Raw genomic sequence first — 18,645 nt, 5'->3', positions numbered from 1 at the left:
ATTCTCCAGCAATGATTAGCTTAGATGCTAATGCTTTTACTACCGGCTTCAATAGGGCTTTGATAGGGCTTTCCCTTTGGCTGGGATTTCCAATGTCAAAGAGACATTGGAAAAAGAGTACAGACAGACATTCTAACCCTTTCCACAGTCTCATCAGGCAGTAAAACAGAGGATACACAAAGAACATTTGATTTACTAGGGTACTGTCCACAGTAAAGATGCAAACACATGCTCTCCAAATATGCTAGAACACAGGTATTGCGGGAGCCTTAAACCCACTGCTGTTTCTCACAGCTGCCAATTGCCAACAGGGACAATGGAATTAGCCTTGGCTCTGTCTGGAAAGTGTCAAGTGTCCCATCGATCTCTCCAGGGCAGATAGAGACAGGTTTGTATTTAACATGTCACCTACAGGTTGGGGACCTCAGCAGCAGGGAGGGCAGCTGCTAAGGCTGACAAATGCCCAGCCCTGAGTAAAATGTAGGGCTGTCACTGTAAGGTTCTGAAGATAACTCTTCAAGTCCCCTGAGTGCTAATCATGACCCATCAGGGGTGTGCCTGAGTGATGGACCCTCAAGGGAGGCGGTAGCTCCGTGGAGCATCTTTTAACCATGTGAATTTTCAATAGGGGGATTCTGGGACCATGTCTTTAGCTGATCAGAAAGCAAAATGTCTTAGAATGTGAATGTTCATAAGGGTCTTCAACGAAGCCCTCTGGCCCAACAGCAAGCATTGCTTTGCTCTTGGTGTTCTCTTAAAGGGAGTGAGTGGGAGGGAAGAAGAGAGAAAATGTACATTTCATTTCACAGCATATTTAGGAGGAAAACATGTTCCCGAAAGTCAGTTCAGAGCTCAGGGTTTTCCTCAAAGAGGGTTAGTGGGGCCCTATTGCTCAGCACCTCACTCACCCTCTAGGTCAACGATAATCAAAAGTAAACCAGCCAAGGAAAACCCTCCAGGAAACCTTTCCCCTTCATTCCTGACTTGTGTCACAGATGAGGTGGGAGCAGGAAGGGCTGGCCCACACCCTTCTGATGACAAACGGGGCAGAGTAGGCCAGGTTTGGAGAGAAGACGAACACTCAGCCCTATTTAATCTGGGGAAGAAGAAAGGGTAGGGAGAGTACGAGCGATTCTAAAATACGGAATTTTTGCTCTCACTCCACTAATTCATTGGGAAAGGCTCCTCCCCGACCACCTATCTTTCAAAACCTTTCTTGATTATTAAACACAGAATGTCAACCACGCAGTCAAATCAGAGCTGGCAACATCCAACCCTTCACCTTGGCACTCCAGCGTGCAGCGAAAGAACCCAAGACTGTTTGCAGTCAGCGTGTTTAATCTGCAGCACAACATAAACACTTCACAGATGCCCCTGAGCGCAACACCCGGAGAGCAGAGAAAGAACGCTTGTTGTTCGAATGTGCTTTTTCAATTTCTCTCAACGTCCCAAAACCAAGAAAAAAAGCAAACGAGCGCCAAAGATGCTCATGAGAGAGGGAGGGAAGGAAGCGCTCGCCACTCATTCCAGGAAGACAACTATGGGTCAGTAGAGGGGGGTCACAGACGGCCGAACAGTAGGGGCAATTTCTGTGCAAACAGATGTTTGAACACTGCCGGGTCCTGAAGAAATTCGGCGTGGGGCACACCGGGGGCACGATTTCTTTCGCGAGGTCTAGACACACAGTAGTTTTCCAGGTCTCTGCACCGCCGAGCGGTCCACCGAGTCCTTCCGCCCCCAGCCCCGAGTCCTGCGTCCCGCCCCAGCCACTCACCAAAACGGCCCCGGCTCGGCCGCACAGAAGGCTCGGGGGCGCCGCGTCCGCCGAATCCCTGGGTAGCGCGTTGAGGCGCCAGCGGCCGCAGGAGGGACGCGGGAGGGAGGTCCCGCGGCCGCGCACGAGCCCCGGGCGGCGTCTTTATCTGGACCGCTGCAGGAGCCGCGGTGGGGGAGCGGGCGCCGGTGCGCCGCGGAGATAGACTCCCACACGGCCGCGCAAGCTCGCCGGCGACCCCTGCGGCGGGGCGAGGGCGCGCTCCAGGGAGACTCAAGTGCCGGCCGTGTGGGAACCAGCGGGGCCGAAAGGGCCGACGCCGGGGAAGGGCTGGACCCTCCTCCTCCCGGGAGCGCCGAGCGTTCGCCGGTCTTCGGGCAGAAGCGACTGGAGGGGCCGCCGCACCAGCTCGCCGCTCCCGCGGCCCCAGAGGCCAGCTGGCCGGGCGTGCAAGGGGGAGGGAGGGGGGTCTCTCGGCCCCGCCCCCTCGCCTGGAGGGCCCGGGCTTTAGGGTCCGCCCCCCGGCCCCGCGCCGATCCCAGGGTACCCGCCCCTCCACCCGGCAGCTGCACAAAGCTCCAGAAAGCCGGGAGGGGTGGGGAGGCTAACTAGCGGAGGTGTTTCAGTGTTTGAAGCAAAGCCGGCGGCGGGGGTAGGGGGGGTTCTCCTGGTTCGCAAACGCGAGCTCCACCCAGTCCTCGAACCTTCGCGGTGACACCTCCCCCACGTCCGGGGTCCGGGTCCTGGGCGCAGGGGAGAAAGCCCTGGCGGCCGCACTGCAAATCACCAGATGGGAGCCGGGAAGAGACGACGGAAAAAATGTAGAGGAGAGACTCCTGGTGTTTGGTCAGAGGATTAAACCGAGAGCCCGCGGTCCTCGAGCTAGGGGCACCGCAGCGGCTGGAGCTGACTCACCAGCCCACCCGCTTCCTCCCCAAATTTCAAAGCTCAGGGCGCAATTTGTAACCTGAACTTCGCACGGCCAGGACAAGTGTGCAAGTGCAAGAGCCGTCTTGTCCTCAGTCCGCATCACCCGGACGCGGTCCTCGCCAACCCCGCACCCACTGTCCGGAGGGCCAAGTCGTGGCTCCCCGCTGGCCGGTTGCGCGCTCTAGGACCGGGCGGGGATCAAGCGGGGGCACAGTTTATCCAAAAGTCTTAGCAGCTAAAACTAAATTAGCCAGGTCCAACCCGGAGGCGGCCCGTGACCTAGCTCGTTCTCTAGACGCGGGTCCAGGCCAGCCCGTCTTATCCTCAAGAGGCCGATCGCTGTCCTCTAGCGCAAGCACCAAAGTCACTCGGGTGGGTGTGGAGGAAGCGCAAACCTCCCCAGCCTTCCCACTGAGGCTCGAAGGCAGCCGAGACTTGGCGCCGCAGCCCCGGGTCCTGGCTGATCCTCCACCTCGGCCCTACAGAATCGGGAAGTGTCTGGGACCCGATGCCCCCGAGCAGCGGTCACCCCTGCCTCGGCCGTCCGGCTCCCACTCACCGGCGGCCGGCTCTCCGCGCGCGCGCTCCTCGCTCCCCACCGCTGTCTCCAGCACCAACGCTTCTTCCCGGGTCTCTGCAGCCGGGGCGGCCCCGGACCGCGAGGGGGCAGGGCGGCGCGGGGCGGGGCTCAGGCGCTGCCTCAGGTAACAATGCCGCAGTCCAGGCTGCTCCCAGCGCCAGCCGCAAAGCGCAACACGCCCTTTCCTGCTCGGCCCCTTCCCTCCTCCCACCCTCCGAGCGCCACCGTCGGCGCTGCGGTGCTCACCTTCACCTACGCGGGGCCCTGGGGGCCTGGAAGCCGCCACCCCGCACGCTGCTCCCCGCACCCGAAAGCCCCCGAGGGAAGTAGGGGCGGCGAGAAACCGACAAGTACGGAGTGTGAAGAAGAGTCGGGTGTCCTCGAGTAACCAGCAAGGGGAGGTGCCAAGCCGCTTCTGAGCCCGCAAGTGCTTTCCACAAAGCAGCCTCTGCCGCAACCTCCCCGGCACCCCCTGCGCACACGCACTCTCCTGCACGCACACACTCCGCGCGCGCGCACACACACACACACACACACAGACACACGCGCGCGCTCGCGCCAGTCCACCCTCTGCCCCCGTGCTTGTTTCTCCCTGGAGCACAAGACAGCATTTGGGTGAACTGTCGCAGCCCTTAAAACCGAATCCCGGTTGAGCCGGAGCTACCCAAAGGTCAGCTCTTCCGTAGAGTCTTTAGGTTTGTTACCTTTTTATATCTATATAATCTTCTCAGTGATGATGGTAACAGGAATCTTTCAGCTATACTTAAGCAAAGCAAAGAAAAAGTCCAGTGCAAGCCAGATCTCCTGAACGGACGCTGTCTGGGAAAGACTCCTCACAGGAAGAAACCCGGGACAGTTTAATCGCATTTTTTTTTCAAAGTAACTTGTGACTCCAGCCAGTGAGAAACATAGTCAAAAGATCCTGGGCAAGCCCGGCCCATCGGAAATCAGGTGGGGAGGTGCCCTGTGTGAGGATGAAGTCATCCTTACCTCTGACTTTGTGATCCCAGATAACAGACCGCACAGCCTTGCCAGCCTCTGGTGCCTCATGACTTCTGACTCTCCACCCTGGTCTTCAACCCCTGAACTCCCACGACAGAATTCCTGACCTCCATATGGATGGAAAAAGTGAAGCTATTAGGGCAAAAACAAAGCAAAACAAAAAACAAATTCCATGCCAGGCAAGAGCCCATATATCAGTCATTGAACAGGCTTATACTACACGTGAGGGGTAGGTCCAACCAAGCCCACAGGAAATCTCAAGGAGTGGGAATGTAATGAAAGGGAAAGCCCCATGCTCAGGAAGATAATATTAATCCCAAAGGAACAGCGACTGCACAGGCAAAAGCTGAATTATAGAGTATCAAAATCGAGGAGCCGAATGGTATCCTCTCCTTTTCTTTTATGTGGGCCTGGCCAGATGAGGGGTCTACACCCACTGAACACTTCCCACTCTTCAAGCACCCCCCCCACCCACCCCCCAACCCCCCAACCTGGGCTTTACCCACACTGTACTAAGTATGCACTTTAAAATCAGCCACTTTTTTGAAGGGTCAAATCCAGTGACCCATCCTTAACCTCGTGTCTTTTTGATCTCCCTGCAGCATCCTGACCTACCGGCCTTCCCTTTGCCTCTCTGGCCTCCTCTGCTGACCCTTTTTGTCCTTTGAGGACAGTAACTAGATTCTTCCAACTCTTTATCTCTCATTCCCCCACGGGTGCTACCTTCTGACTTGAACCTGGAAGGTCCAGATTTTATGGGGCCTGAAGTTCGTTTAACTCTTGAGGGAGCTTTTTAAAGAGAAATGATAACAACCTACAGACACAACACTAGGTATGTGTCCTTGATAGTGTCCGGGAAAGTAAGGGGCAGCAAAACTTGAGCTCCAAGGCAAATCCACTTCTGATTTCACCTCCGTGTCACAGACTCTTAAATCTTAAATTGTCTCTGTAATATCTCAGGTCCAAATTAAGTGTCCAAGGGTCAATTCTTCTTTCTCTTAAAACTAGGACTCTTCCTGCCTGCATCTCTTAAGACCTGATTTTTAAAATTTACAATCAAGGGGTGCCTGGGTGGTTCAGTCAGTTGAGCATCTGATTCTTGATTTCAGCTCAGGTTGTGATCTGATAGTTCCTAAGATTGAGCCCTGTGTCAGGTTGGGATTCTCTCTCTCTTCTCTCTGTCTCCCTCCCCTCCCTCTCAAAATAAATAAACATTAAGAAAAAATAAAATAGGGGCACCTGGGTGGCTCATTGGGTTAAGAATCTGACTTTGGCTCAGGTCATGATCTCACAGTTCATGAATTTGAGCCCCAAGTTGGGCTCTGTGCTGGCAGCCAGGAGCCTTCTTGGGATTCTCTCTTTCTGTCTCTCTCTCTCTCTCCCCCTCCCTCCTCAAAATAAATAAACTTTAAAAAATAAAGTAAAATAAAACTCACAATCCCAGCTTTCTTCTGGTTCTTTTTCTCTTCTAAATTCCTTAGATCTAAGTATTTGCCAAACTTGCTCTTTCCACAAGTCATGTCTCTTACATCTGTACTTTGTATGCACATCCATTAACCCCAGTTAGAGGAAGGAGGAGCTGATACTTGCTGTTGGCCATGTGTCAGGCATCACACTTGATTCTCACAACAATTCTAGAAACTCTCCATTCTGCATTTTCTAGCTTACAGAAGTTAAATTGGACTCCAGAGTCCACTCCTTGGCATCAGTACACGAAGAAAGCGGAGATCTTCAGTCTGATGCTGGCTGCTTCCTACCTCCCCCTGCTGCAGTCTGAAGTGTTCTATTGTGCCCAAACAGCATTGTGTGCTGGTCCTGAATGTGTCAGCCTTAATTTTTGGCTCTTATTTACGTTTTTTAAAGTTTATTTATTTTGAGAGAGAGAGAGAATGTGTCGCAAGTGAGTGGAGAAGGGGCAGAGAAAGAGAGAGAGCGCTCGCTCGAGCCAGTTGGCGAGGGACAGATAGAGGGGAGAGAATCCCAAGCAGGCTCAGTGCTGTCAGTGTGGAGCCCAGAGCCCAACGCAGGGCTCAATCCCAGGACGGAGAGATCACAACCTGAGCCAATATCAAGAGTCAGAATCTCAACTGACTGAGCCACCCAGCACCCAATTTTTGGCTCTTTTTATATGGTGTGCAAATGAGGTGGCCAAAAAGTAGTTGAGTAGCACAGAGCCCAAGTCTGAAATAGAGTCAGTGTCCCCACGGATTTGAATCAAAGGCTGCAAATCTGATGGGCAGTTTGTTCTTCATCTGTTTATATGCAGATTGTTAACCAAGCCTTCATCTCACCTAAGTTTGTGCTTGGGAGTTAGGGTCTGCTGTTTGTCTTCTGTACCCCAGAAACGCCAGCAGCCCTCTCTGGGAGGAAGGCTGGAAAGACTCCTGAAGCCAAGTGTGTTCCAAGTCAGCCCAGGCCCTGGAATTTGTGGCTTGGAGGAAGCTGCTGTTTGACCGCAGGGACGTCTGAGCAGCAGGGAGTGTGGCCGGCACGCACTCTTCCAAGCAAGCTGACCTCTCTGGAGCGTGTTCTAGCTTAGTGTGGCCCAGGCCACGAGCCTCACAGGTGCCAGCTCCGACCCTGCAGAAGAACTTCTCTGTCTGCGGTTTGCTTTTCCCTCTCCCCAGACTTTCCTTTCCAGATGGCAGATGGCTCCTTTTCCTTTGCCCAGTTCATTTTTTCTCTTCTGGCTTCACTTCTTCAGGCCTGAGAAGCTTTCAGTTTCTCCTACATCAAGCATTTTGTATTTGAATCTGTCATTAGGAGCCACTAAACAAAACCTTGAAACCAAAATGAATCAAATGTCAGAATCCATCCTTTTAAAAACAAAACAAAACAAAACTTTCAGTTCTAAAGCAGGCGTGTTTGCTTAAGGAGTTAAGTCTAATGCATGAGCTGACTTACTGGGCCCTCTAAGGAACCACAATGGACACAACGAAATAAGTCCCCTCTGGCATAGGATTGAGGCATCAAACTGATTTTTTAAAATCTCTTTCTCTGATGCAGACTGAGATTTACTTAATCTTTGTTCTTAAAATATAGCTGATGAGATCAGTTGTTCAGTATTTAGATTATAGGCTCTTAAAATTGGACACTGCAAAAGAAACTAACTCTACCAACTCTAGATTTAAACAGACTTGCAGACAAATGCAAAGACTCACCAACCCTTCTAGTAAGAGCCATGTCTAAGAGAAATCACTAGGCCTTGTTCCATTCAAAGGTTGAAAAGTGTAAAATAAATAAATTCAACAGAATTGTTGCCGTCACCATGAATGTGAATTTGCATCGCATACCTTATTGGCAAAATGCAGACACTGGGTTGCTATAGTTTTCTAGACAACTTTGAACTGAGAAGATGATGTTTTCTTGTTGCAGGCTAAGAAATGTAGACAGTAAATTGCTTTTAAGTGTAGTAAATAATGACTGGGCTCTGATTATGAAGAGGGAGAAAACTTTTTTTGTGGGTGCTAACAAGTGATTTCTGAAAAGTTTTAAATAGAAAATGCTTTCACATGTGATGTTGATATCCATGGTAACATCAACAGGCATTTCTCTTGCCAGAAGTAAACACAGGTACTTGGTCAACAACAATGCCTGATTTGTTTGAGGATAAGAGAGATTACAGACAATCCCTACCAACATGTAAGAATGAGGTAATTAGGCAGCTGATGACCTTTTTCTCCTGCTGTCTATGTTTCCTTAGAGCACATTGTTCATTTGCTTTTTAAGGTGTATGTGTGTGTGCGTGTGTGTGCGTTTTGGAGACAAGGATGGAAGCGGAGACTAAGGTAAGAGAAATAGTGTACACATTACTGAGGCTCTCCCTCATCCAGAAAACCCTCAGCTAGGCCTTTTCTTAGCTTACAGTTGATACAGTGCTTAGAAAACCGCTCAGTACTGTTTGAAAATGTAGGTACTGGCTGTTATAACATTCAAATTTTCAGGAGAAAAATACCTTTAAAATACAACATGAAAGTGTATTACTTCTTTCCACTTACCACCATCAAAAAACAAGTATGTGAGTCTCAGTGAGAGGAATTAAGTTAACGAGGATGTCAGATGCCAATTTCTTTTGCTACTGGTTTTAACTGTTTTAAATTGTTTATCCTTTGAAGAAGTTAGAAGAACAAAGAGTAATTTGAAACCATAACACTCACAGTTACAGGCAGTCAGCAAACAGAAACTCAATGAATCAACGATATTGGTATGTGGTGGTGGTGATGGGGTGTGTGTGTGTGTGTGTGTGTGTGTGTGTGTGTGTACTTCCCTGGGGAAATAATATGTGCAATCTTGTACAAGATGTATGGCATATAAAGGTGGGCAAAAGGACATGTTGGTGACTTAGCAATTTTGTAAAGCCCTTTTTATTTCCCTTGCAAATTGAGTTTGTACTTAGTTTAGGGACCAATTATGCACAATACTTCGGCGCTAAGCTTCTATTTCCAATAAGATGGTAAATACTTAGGGTATGATAGGAAATAATAAAACCAGCCCGTAACAATTAGCATCTTAGTATTACTTAAGCCAGATACCTAGAAAGAATTCAAATGGACCCTTTTTTGAGAACGACAGTAAGCCTTTTGGTGGCAATACCATTCATTATTCACGTTTTGACAGGCCTTGGCAGCAAGGAAGATCCCCACCAAAACATGCAGCATCACAATTAGCTCATATTTGCATCTCTGTGGGCCTGACCAGGCCAAACCTGAATAGGGCTGTGTTGGGGTTAAACCCTGGACTTCTCTGTTCATCTTCACTCCTAACTCCTGGCCCCCTCCTGAAGAAGGAGGTTCTTATATTTAATCTAACTCAGAGAGGTGATATTAAACATCCAGCCATTTGTAGTTTACAATAAATGAAAGACATTCCCCTCACATTTCTAAGTTTCTTTTACCTGGTGTTTTTTGTGCACATGATCAACTTTTCTGTGTTAAACTGTATATTGAGCTATAAAATGGTGGTGATTTCTCAGGACGAGGCTACAGAAAAGAGCAAATAATTTTACTTTTAATTTTTCTCGAAATGTTGCTGATATCTGAAATTAAACCTAGGCTCTTTCCCCACTGCACCTCTTTGCTGAAGGCACGGGTACGTGAATTTCTGGAATATTTGCATTTTGAGTTGTGTCGTGTTTCCTGTGGGGTGATTACTAGGCACTGGCTCTCCGGGTGTCCTTTTTACACAGGGGCAGAGGGGATGTGGGCAAACACACAACTGAACACAGGACTTTAACTTACACTATGCAATGGAATCATCTTTATGTTGGAAATTGTGCCCCCACCCATCCCCAAAAAGGACAATTTCTCTTCCCAGGGAAATTGAATACCATCTCACTGTAGATTCTTATTCTCCCCAAGTTTGGGGTCACAAAGACACATCACATTTGTAATTTCAAGAGGAATATAAATAAGGGAAAGCAGAGAAAATGCTAGCTGTTCATCCGTCTTCATTTCCCCTCTACCTTCCGGCCCCCTTATCAAAGATTTGAACATATCTTCTAGCTTTGCATTCTTTCCGTTATAAGCAAGCCCTTTTCAGACTTGGTTTCAATAAGGAGACTAATTTCCAAAGGCGCCTATTTGCCTGCTGGGCACAATCAGGTTAAACCTTGTCTACTGGAGGGGAGGGCAGAGGAAGGAATTCTGCCCTGGCAGCGTCCTGCACAGGAGCTCATAAAAAAGGGGGCCCCTTGTGATCCTCAGGCTCATGGTACAGAGTCTACAGAAATCAAGTTGATGGCTCAGAGACCTTTGTCCTATGTGACAGGCTAGGTAGAGCCACCATAAAGAAATCAGAGGGGCTAATTCAGAAGGCTGAAGCAGGGATGGGGGATATAGGGGGCAAAGGGGAACAAGGAAGATTATGACTCACTCCCAAATTTTTATTGGCATCTAGATTAAAAAAATGTTTTTCTAATGTTTATTTTTGAAAGAGAGAGAGAGAAAAAGAGAGAGCACGAGCAGGGGAGGGGCAGAGAGAGAGAGAGGGAGACACAGAATCTGAAGCAGGCTCCAGTCTTTGAGCTGTCAGCACAGAGCTTGAACTCTGGGCTTGAACTCACGAAATGCGAGATCACGACCTGAGCTGAAATTGGCGCTTAACCGACTGAGCCACCAGGGCCCCTGGCGTCCAGATTTTTAATAGTTGATAAAAATTAATCAATTTTTAAAGTAATCTCTACACCTAATGTGGGGCTCGAACTCACGACCCCAAGATCAATAGGTGCATGCTTCACCAACTGAGCCAGCCAGGTGCCATGGCATCCAGGTTTTTAACAAAAGTTACATCTTCTACTTTAGCCAAAGCTCTAATGAGATTACCACCAAAGACATCTTCTGCATGCATTTGTATTCCATGTCAAAATAAGCTGATTTCTTCTTCATCAGGCTGCAACGATCAAAACTACAATAAAGGACTTTACCAGGATTGTGTTCAAATTCTCATGACCATGAAACACTCATGCACCCCACTGCTTGGGTGCCTATTTATAACCCACACATTTGAGTGCTAGGTAAATGGTTATTAATTTATTAGTTCTTTTCTTTCTCAAAAATGGGAGCACTCAGGTTGGCCTCCAGATGTTCATATCTCCTTAAGGTCATATACTAAACTGCTAAACCTTCTGACCAACAATTTTCTCCCGAGAATTGAATAACCTAGAAGCTATAGACAAATTCTGTCTCTTTGTCCAAATTCACACTAGTCCTAGTTGGTAAAAAGGAATCGAGCATTCTGTTGAATGACCGGTAGGGGAAAGGAGTGTTAAGATTCAGAGCCTACAAGGAAATAATATTGTATTCATATTGAAGATGTGATTTATGTGAGGTTTAGTTTGACAACATGGATTTGGCCATTTCCACTGACCCAGCTGTGGTGGCAGGGTGGTAAAATATACTCTTCTGTACCCAACACACATAGACACATGCACAAGACATTCCAATTTGGAGCTGAAGGCTGGCCCCTTGCACACTCAACTGCAATAGCATGTTCGGCATACTGGTCCCTCTCCTTGTCCCACACCATTCAGTCCCAGGATTTGCATAGACTTTCTCCCCATTAAATCAAAAAGTTTGAGGGGCACCTGGGTGGCTCAGTCGGTTAAGTGTCCGGCTTTGGCTCAGGTCATGATCTCACCGTTCATGAGTTCAAGCCCCTCATCGGGCTCTGTGCTGACAGCTTGGAGCCTAGAGCCTGCTTCAGATTCTGTGTCTCCTTCTCTCTCTGCCCCTCCCCCTCTTGTGCTCTGTCTCTCTTTCTGTCAAAAATAAATACACGTAAAAATTTTTTTAAAAAATGTTTGAGAGCAGGGCTGTTTTATTAATCTTTATATCCCATGGCACATACTGTCAAAATTCTGACAATGGTTGGTCGCAGTGTCTGTCAACTACACTTGGGCCTCATCACCAGTAAATGACACGAGTGGGCCTCATCCTTCAAAGTGAGAGGCTCCACCAATGATAATCGCCATTACTGACAAAACTGAATGCTTTTTGTACACAAGGCACAGGGAGAGCCACACAAACATTCTGTCCTCAAGGGGCTTCCCTAATCCAGAAAGGAATCCACCAGATCAAGTTCTTTGAAGCAGGATGTAAGAGCACACAGAGAGAACGGCCAGCTATGGTAACATTTTATGGGGAACCAAAGACATGGAGGCACGCATGGGCCAGTCACGCGAAACCTCTCTGAAGACATGTTGATGATCCACAGAAAGCCATGTGGCTGGTGCCCGACTGAAAAACACTTCCAGCTCTGACATGGTTTGTGGAGAAGACTGATTGGGATTGAGTTCTGGCTTCTGAAATCAGATACAGAGGACTGGGAATCAAAGCATGAAGCTTGGATCCTCTCCTTCTCTCAGGGCTTCACCACTGAGCTGTGGATTCCGGATTTCAAAAGAGAAGAGACTAAGCATGCCCAGGTAAGCCAGCTGTCTGGCTCTGTCACTGCCTGGGTAAACTGCTTCCATAGGCTGTGTGTACAGGATTTCAAAGAGGCCACTGTAAGGAAAAGAGATACTCAAACAATGAAAAGTCAGCGCACTAGTAATTTAATTAATCATGAAGTTTTTCTTAATTAATTGAGTGATCTCAGCTCACTATGAACAGAAATTCACATAAAAATGAGCTAAAAGGACTAAACAGAAAGAGTTCTTCCTAGAATAAGTAAGTCAAGGTCAGTGTTAAGGTCACTGGCAAGGAAGTCTGGAGTGGCTTGAACTGAGGCTACTTGTGTCTTGGGGAAAAAAAGACTCGTTTTCATTGCTGTAGTCATGAGCACAAATAGTGACTCCAAAAGCTTGAAAAGCAAAGACAGCACAATGACTCTTATTATGTCACTGTAATTTTTTAAAAGGACAAAGAGGCAAGTTAAGACTAGAGTCTGCTATGAAGCTTTTATACTTTCTCTTCCATTGGCAGTTTAGGCAAGTTATCAATCTCTCTCTCTCTCTCAACATATATATGTGTGTATATGTGTATATGTATGTGGGTATATTTATGATATGTGTGTATCTATCTACCTATCATCTATAGTTGGACTTGTAGCTATTCATTTGCAATTTCTAACCAATTTCTCTTAGTTTTTGGCTGGCTTAATTGAAGGAAAATGTTAACCAAACTTTACAAAGAAAATATAGGGAGGCTTTTAGATAAATAAATTTTAGAGAATATAAAAATATATTTTTTAAAAATCTATACGAAATCTAAATGATAAACTAAAGGTCTGGCCTTGTCTGATGGTCAACATCGGTGCAAGAAGAAATTGTTAGACCCACTTCAGGGACCATCTGGACCTCCGGAGGGTATTAGTGGAATCAGGTGAGGAAAAGTCAACATGGGTAAACAGACTGGTCCTTCAGCAAATACTCATGACCGTTTAAACTTACACTTAAACTTACTTAAACTTTTTTTCGACTCACTTGATTGTACCAGTGATTATTATAGTAACCATTGCCATGGTAAAACTCAGTTCTCAAAACATCATCTGGGCTTTTTGCTGCTCCTATTATTGAGGCAAACTAGTTAGAAAATTTCAATCCGCAACATTTTCTGCGTTTTGACCTAAGGGAGGGGAGGGGTGAGGGAACAGGAAACAGAAGATTTGAGAACAATGTAAACATCCATTATTTATTTGGGGAATTCTTTACAGATTTAAGCTATTTTATTAATTTAAGAAGTGTGCATTAGGAAAAATTTGACCAGCTCATAAAATACCTTTATAGATTGAAAATAACTTATTAGAAATTATCAATGTACAAGTATAATTTATTTTAAGCAGTCTAAGTTGTTACAATAAATGAACTATATAATCAGCTACGTTTTAAGAAATCCAGAGTAGCAGTATGGAATAGTAGTATATACTTATTTATGAGAAGGGGGGGCGGGGAAATTGAGACAGTAGAAACCATTGGTTTTAAGCTAAAATAAAAGTGTTTTGTTTGGGGGGTACCTGGGTGGCTCAAGTCGGTCAAGCCATCCAACTCTTGATCTCAGCCCAGGTCTTGATCTCAGGGTTGTGAGTTTAAGCCCCACACTGGGCTCCACATTGGGCATGAAGCCTACTTAAAAAAAAAAAAAAAAGTGTTTTATTTGGGGCTTAACTTCTCTTAGTTTCAAATAGCTATTTAGAAAGCTGAGAGAAAGGAGAGAAAAGAACCTAGTTTAGTGAAATGCAGATTTTCCTACATGACTTCTTTTTCTAACTAGCCTCATATCCTAAACTAGTTATGCCTCTTTAGTTGCCCTTTTTCTTCCTTACTTACTTCAGTTGCCCTAATTCTTACTAATAGAAACTTGTTCGACTTTACACTTTCTTGCATTTCTGTGTTTCCACATACAAACCAGTTTCTTTCACATGCTAGGGAAGGGATTTGGTTATTTGCAGGAGTGAAGCCAGTGTTATCATAAGCTTTACCAAAATAAGCCCTTGATTGCCACCCTGGTGCAAGAGGGAAAACTTGGCAGAATCCTACCTGCATTTCTAGACAAAATATCCTAATAATTTTTTTTTATTATGAAAAATTTGTAACGGGAAGAGTTAAAAGACTGGTACAACAAACCCCCCCACATCCACCCATTTCAATTGCTAACATACTGGCATATTTACTTTAAAACATCTTTCTCTTCTTCCTTTTCTCTTTCTCTCCAGCTTTCTTTCCACATACATAAGTACATATGAATGTATATATTTTTGCTGAGCCATTTAAAAGTAAATTGTAAGCATCATGCCACTTCTCTTTAAATGCTTTAGGCATGGATCTCCTATAAGGCTATTCACCTACAGATATAATAACATACCTAAAAAAACTAACAGAAAGTCCCTACTAGCATCAAACATACATTCGAATTGTTCTTGTTCCCCAAACGTCTTCTGTAGTTATTTTCTGAACTGTGATCTAAAGTATTTTATTTAAAACTTTTTTTTAATGTTTATTTATTTTTGAGAGAGTGAGAGCAGGGGAGGTGCAGAGAGAGAGGGAGACACAGAATCCGAAGCAGGCTCCAGGCTTTGAGCTGTCAGCAGAGCCCAATGAGGGGCTCGAACTCACGAATCGCGAGATCATGACCTGAGCAGAAGTCAGATGCTTAACGGACTGAGCCACCCAGGTGCCCCATAAAGTCTTTTATTTTATAACAGTATTTCTAAAATATTTTTTCTTTTGTGGCTCACGTTTTGGAGAGACCAAGTTAATTATCTTGTAGAATGTTCCAGATTCTGGATTTGTCCAATTGATTCCTCATGGTGTAAACTTGTATTTTAATCCCCTCTATTTTCTATACACTGGAAGTAAGGGCAAAGGCTTGAGTAGGCTTAGGTTAAACACTTCCAACAGGAATATCTCATGAGTGATGTTGCATAATTATATTGCCTTATATCTGGAGGCACATGATTATCAGGTTATTAGTGATGCTAACTTGATCACTTGAGTTGGATGGTAAGCACAAATCTTTTATTTTTTAAGAGATTTTATTTTTAAATAACCTCTACACCCAACGTGGGGCTCGAATTTACAACCTCGAGATTAAGGGTCACATGCTCTACTGACCTGAGGTAGCCAGGTGCCCCAACACAAATCCCTTATTAATGGTACTTTTTCCTTTGCAAATTGAGTAGTATGTAAGGTCATACTTTGGTATTATGACATAATCTGTTTTCCTTCAATCTGATGGTTTTAGCATCAATTGGTGATCGCTGTGTGAATCAGTATTAAGTGGGGGCTGCAAAATGGTGATTTTTCTAATTCTGCCAATCTTTCTACATTTAAAAAAAAAGTTTATACTTGAGAGACAGTACACACGCATGTGCAAGTGGGGGAGGGGCAGAGAAAGAGGGAGACAGGATCCAAAGCAAAGCAGGCTCTGCACTGATAGAGAGCCTGATGCAGGCTCGAACTCATGAACTATGAGATCACGACCTGAGCCGGAAGTCAGATGCTTAACTGACTGAGCCACCCAGGTGCCCCTCTTTCTACATTTTTTAACAGGCCATTCTTCTGTAAACATCCTAGTATCTGATGTAACATCCTAACAATTTAGAATAAGTTATACATATACTGCCTTTGTTAACTCCTACCAATGAAATGGCAGTGCAACCACCAAATGCTTTCCTGCATTGAATTCTCTATCAAAAAAACTGAACAAATGTTTATTACATGGCTCCTTAGAAAGAATTATGCATGGAGTTGGGAACACAGGGTAAATAAGAAAGCATACACCGTGTCTTCCTTAAGAGCTTAGAGTCTAGCCATAATAAGTATACGCTCCTCAAAGGAAAGAACTGTAATTATCTGCCTAAAACTTTAGCTAGGTTTTCATAAAGAGCTTCCTAATATAGAATTAGAAATCATTTAGGGGAAAACAAAAATAAAGTTACATTATATAAATAATTTGGGTATGTTGTTATTCTAAAAATTTCATCATTTCGAAATTTTTTTAAATGTTTATTTTGAGAGAGAGTGTGTACATCCAGAGGAGAGGCAGAGGGAGAGACAGAATCCAAGCAGGCTCCACGCTGTTAGCTTGGAGGGGGTGGGGGGACTCGATCTCATCAACTATGAGATTATGACCTGAGCTGAAACCAAGAGTTGGACGCTTAACCAACTGAGTCACCCAGGTGCCCCTCATCCCTAAAGTATTTATATAAACACATACACCCTTGCTTTACAAAAGCAAAGCGATATGGAAGTCTAAGTCATGGAAAGTTACTTTTGTCTGAGATCAACAAAATGGTATCTTGTCCCTTTCATCGTCCTTATGAATCAACAATTCATGATCAACCATGGTTGCAGAAAGCTCACATTCCTTTACAGAGGATATTCATGACAAACCCTAGATTTGGTCCAAACAAACAAACAAACAAAAAAGTGTTTGGCTTTTTTTATGTTTAAGTTTTTTTAAAGTTTATTTATTTTGACAGAGACAGAGACTGCGTGATCAGGGGAGGTGCAGAGAGATTGGGCGAGACAGAATCCCAAGCAGCCTCCTCACTGTCAGCACAGAGCCCGAAGTGGGCCTCAACACATGAAACCTAGAGTCAGATGCTTAACTGACTAGCTGCCCAGAGGCCCCAGTGGTTTTGTTTTTTTATGAAGTTTCATTTGTAAAAATGTCACTGAAATTCCTAGCTCTGATATTAATCCAATTAACTGCACAGAAATAGAGTCCCAGTTCTTGGACTGGGTCTAATTTCCTTTCCTTGTATCCATAGTCTTCTCTTCCCATATCAGAGTTACCACCAGAATACCAAATAGTTCTCACTTCATTTATATAAACTACTAAGAGTTAACTTTCATTTCGCAAAACAAAGATGAACTGCACAGTTTTCTGTACATTTAAGAAAACCACTTGGCAATTTATTATAAAGGCCCATTTCTGCCAGAAACCTGTTGAGCAGGAAACCTTCAATGGGAACATGGAGTATGAATTCATCTTTTTTCCTAAGTTTGTTTATTTATTGGGGGGGTGGGGTGGGGAAGAAAGCATGTGCACAGAAGTGGGGGAGGAGCAGAGAGAGAGGGAGAGAATCCCAAGCAGGTTCTGTGCTGTCAGTGCAGAGCCCATTGTGGGGCTCTATCCCATGAACTGTGAGATCATGACCTGAGCCAAAACCAAGAGTTGGCTGCATAACTGAGCCACCCAGATGCCCCTTTGGAATAGAATTTAATAAAAGTCTTCAAAAAGAAGGAAGTTGTTTGTGTTGTCTACTTTCGTGTCTTGCTATATTGTAACAATAGTAAAGAACCTGTGGCCCTTGGAAAAGCTTTGAGCCAATGCAAAATATAACTGGCCTTTTGATTAGAAAGTAGCTTATTCACAACTGGGTAGTCTGAGCCAATATAAAAATTTGCAGTCTTACAGGTGGAAGATGTTTTAAATGGCTAAATATGGTTAGAATTGAGTGGTGAAGGATCTTACATGGTCTCAAGTCTCCTAGGCAACTGGAAGTTTCAAGGAAAGAGCTACCTGGCAAAAGATATTTAGGAATATTATTACAAAATACAGGCATTCTTAATACTTCACAAAAATTAGTACAAATTATATACAAATGTTACACTTAACTATTAGATCATTTGCTTTTATTTTTCACATCTACAGTCATCTCCAGTGAAGGAATAAGGAGACTGGGCACATTTTGAGGTAGACACATTATTCTTCAAATTAACAATTCCATGATTGAAAGACACTTACATGTAGCCTTTCCAATATGCTAATTTTACTTTATATAGCACTTATCAGGTTCACATGATTTCTTTTTCAGAACAGTTTTAAGATCAGTAGATTGGAATATATTGTAGATATATGAAATACACCTAATATGAATCTATTTTAGGGTGAATGGATTATTTTTTGAACCAAAAAGACCTTTAATACACATTGTACTTGAGGAGAAGAAATGCCATTTTTGACACATTGATTTCATTATGTAGTTGAAATGGCAGGATTTAAAGGGAAATTCATATATTTAGTTGCGAATAACTTACCTGGCCTTACGCTTGGAAATGGGGGTTGTCTAAGCCAGTTTAATGTATCTTTGGACCTTCATATCTTCACCTGTAAAAATAAAGACCTTGAACAGATCATCTCTAAGGAAGCATCTAGCTTCACACTCTGATGGGACAAGCTTGGCTAACATTATTAGTGCAGTGCACTTTGAATATGGAAAAGACGGTTCTTAAAGTCTAGCAGATTTCAGATAAATTGCTTCTACAAGCCCTGGTCCTTCCTGGGCCCTACGATTTGGAAGCTTTGGGGCTATTTAATTAAACAAGGAGGCCATTAGATTGAGGTGGTTTTAAAGACTTGGTAGCCTACATAAGCAACCCAAAACCCAAGCCTGAAACACCTCAAGGTTAAATCAA

At 44.9% G+C, this 18,645-nt stretch overlaps 1 protein-coding gene across 1 annotated transcript in view; it reads right to left on the bottom strand.

Moving 5' to 3' along the window:
- FHDC1 (FH2 domain containing 1) overlaps positions 1 to 3,793 on the bottom strand; it is a 42,269-nt gene extending 38,476 nt beyond the window's left edge. The window contains 1 exon segment of the mRNA XM_049632292.1: positions 3,264 to 3,793. The gene's annotated coding sequence lies outside the window, so the exon portion shown is untranslated.
- Between the last annotated feature and the right edge of the window lie 14,852 nt (positions 3,794 to 18,645).

The sequence above is a fragment of the Panthera uncia genome, chromosome B1 (genome assembly GCF_023721935.1).
Source record: "Panthera uncia isolate 11264 chromosome B1, Puncia_PCG_1.0, whole genome shotgun sequence".
Classification (NCBI taxonomy): Eukaryota; Metazoa; Chordata; class Mammalia; order Carnivora; family Felidae; genus Panthera; species Panthera uncia.
Note: the sequence above shows the minus strand (reverse complement) of the source record. Positions and strands in the feature narration are given on the sequence as shown.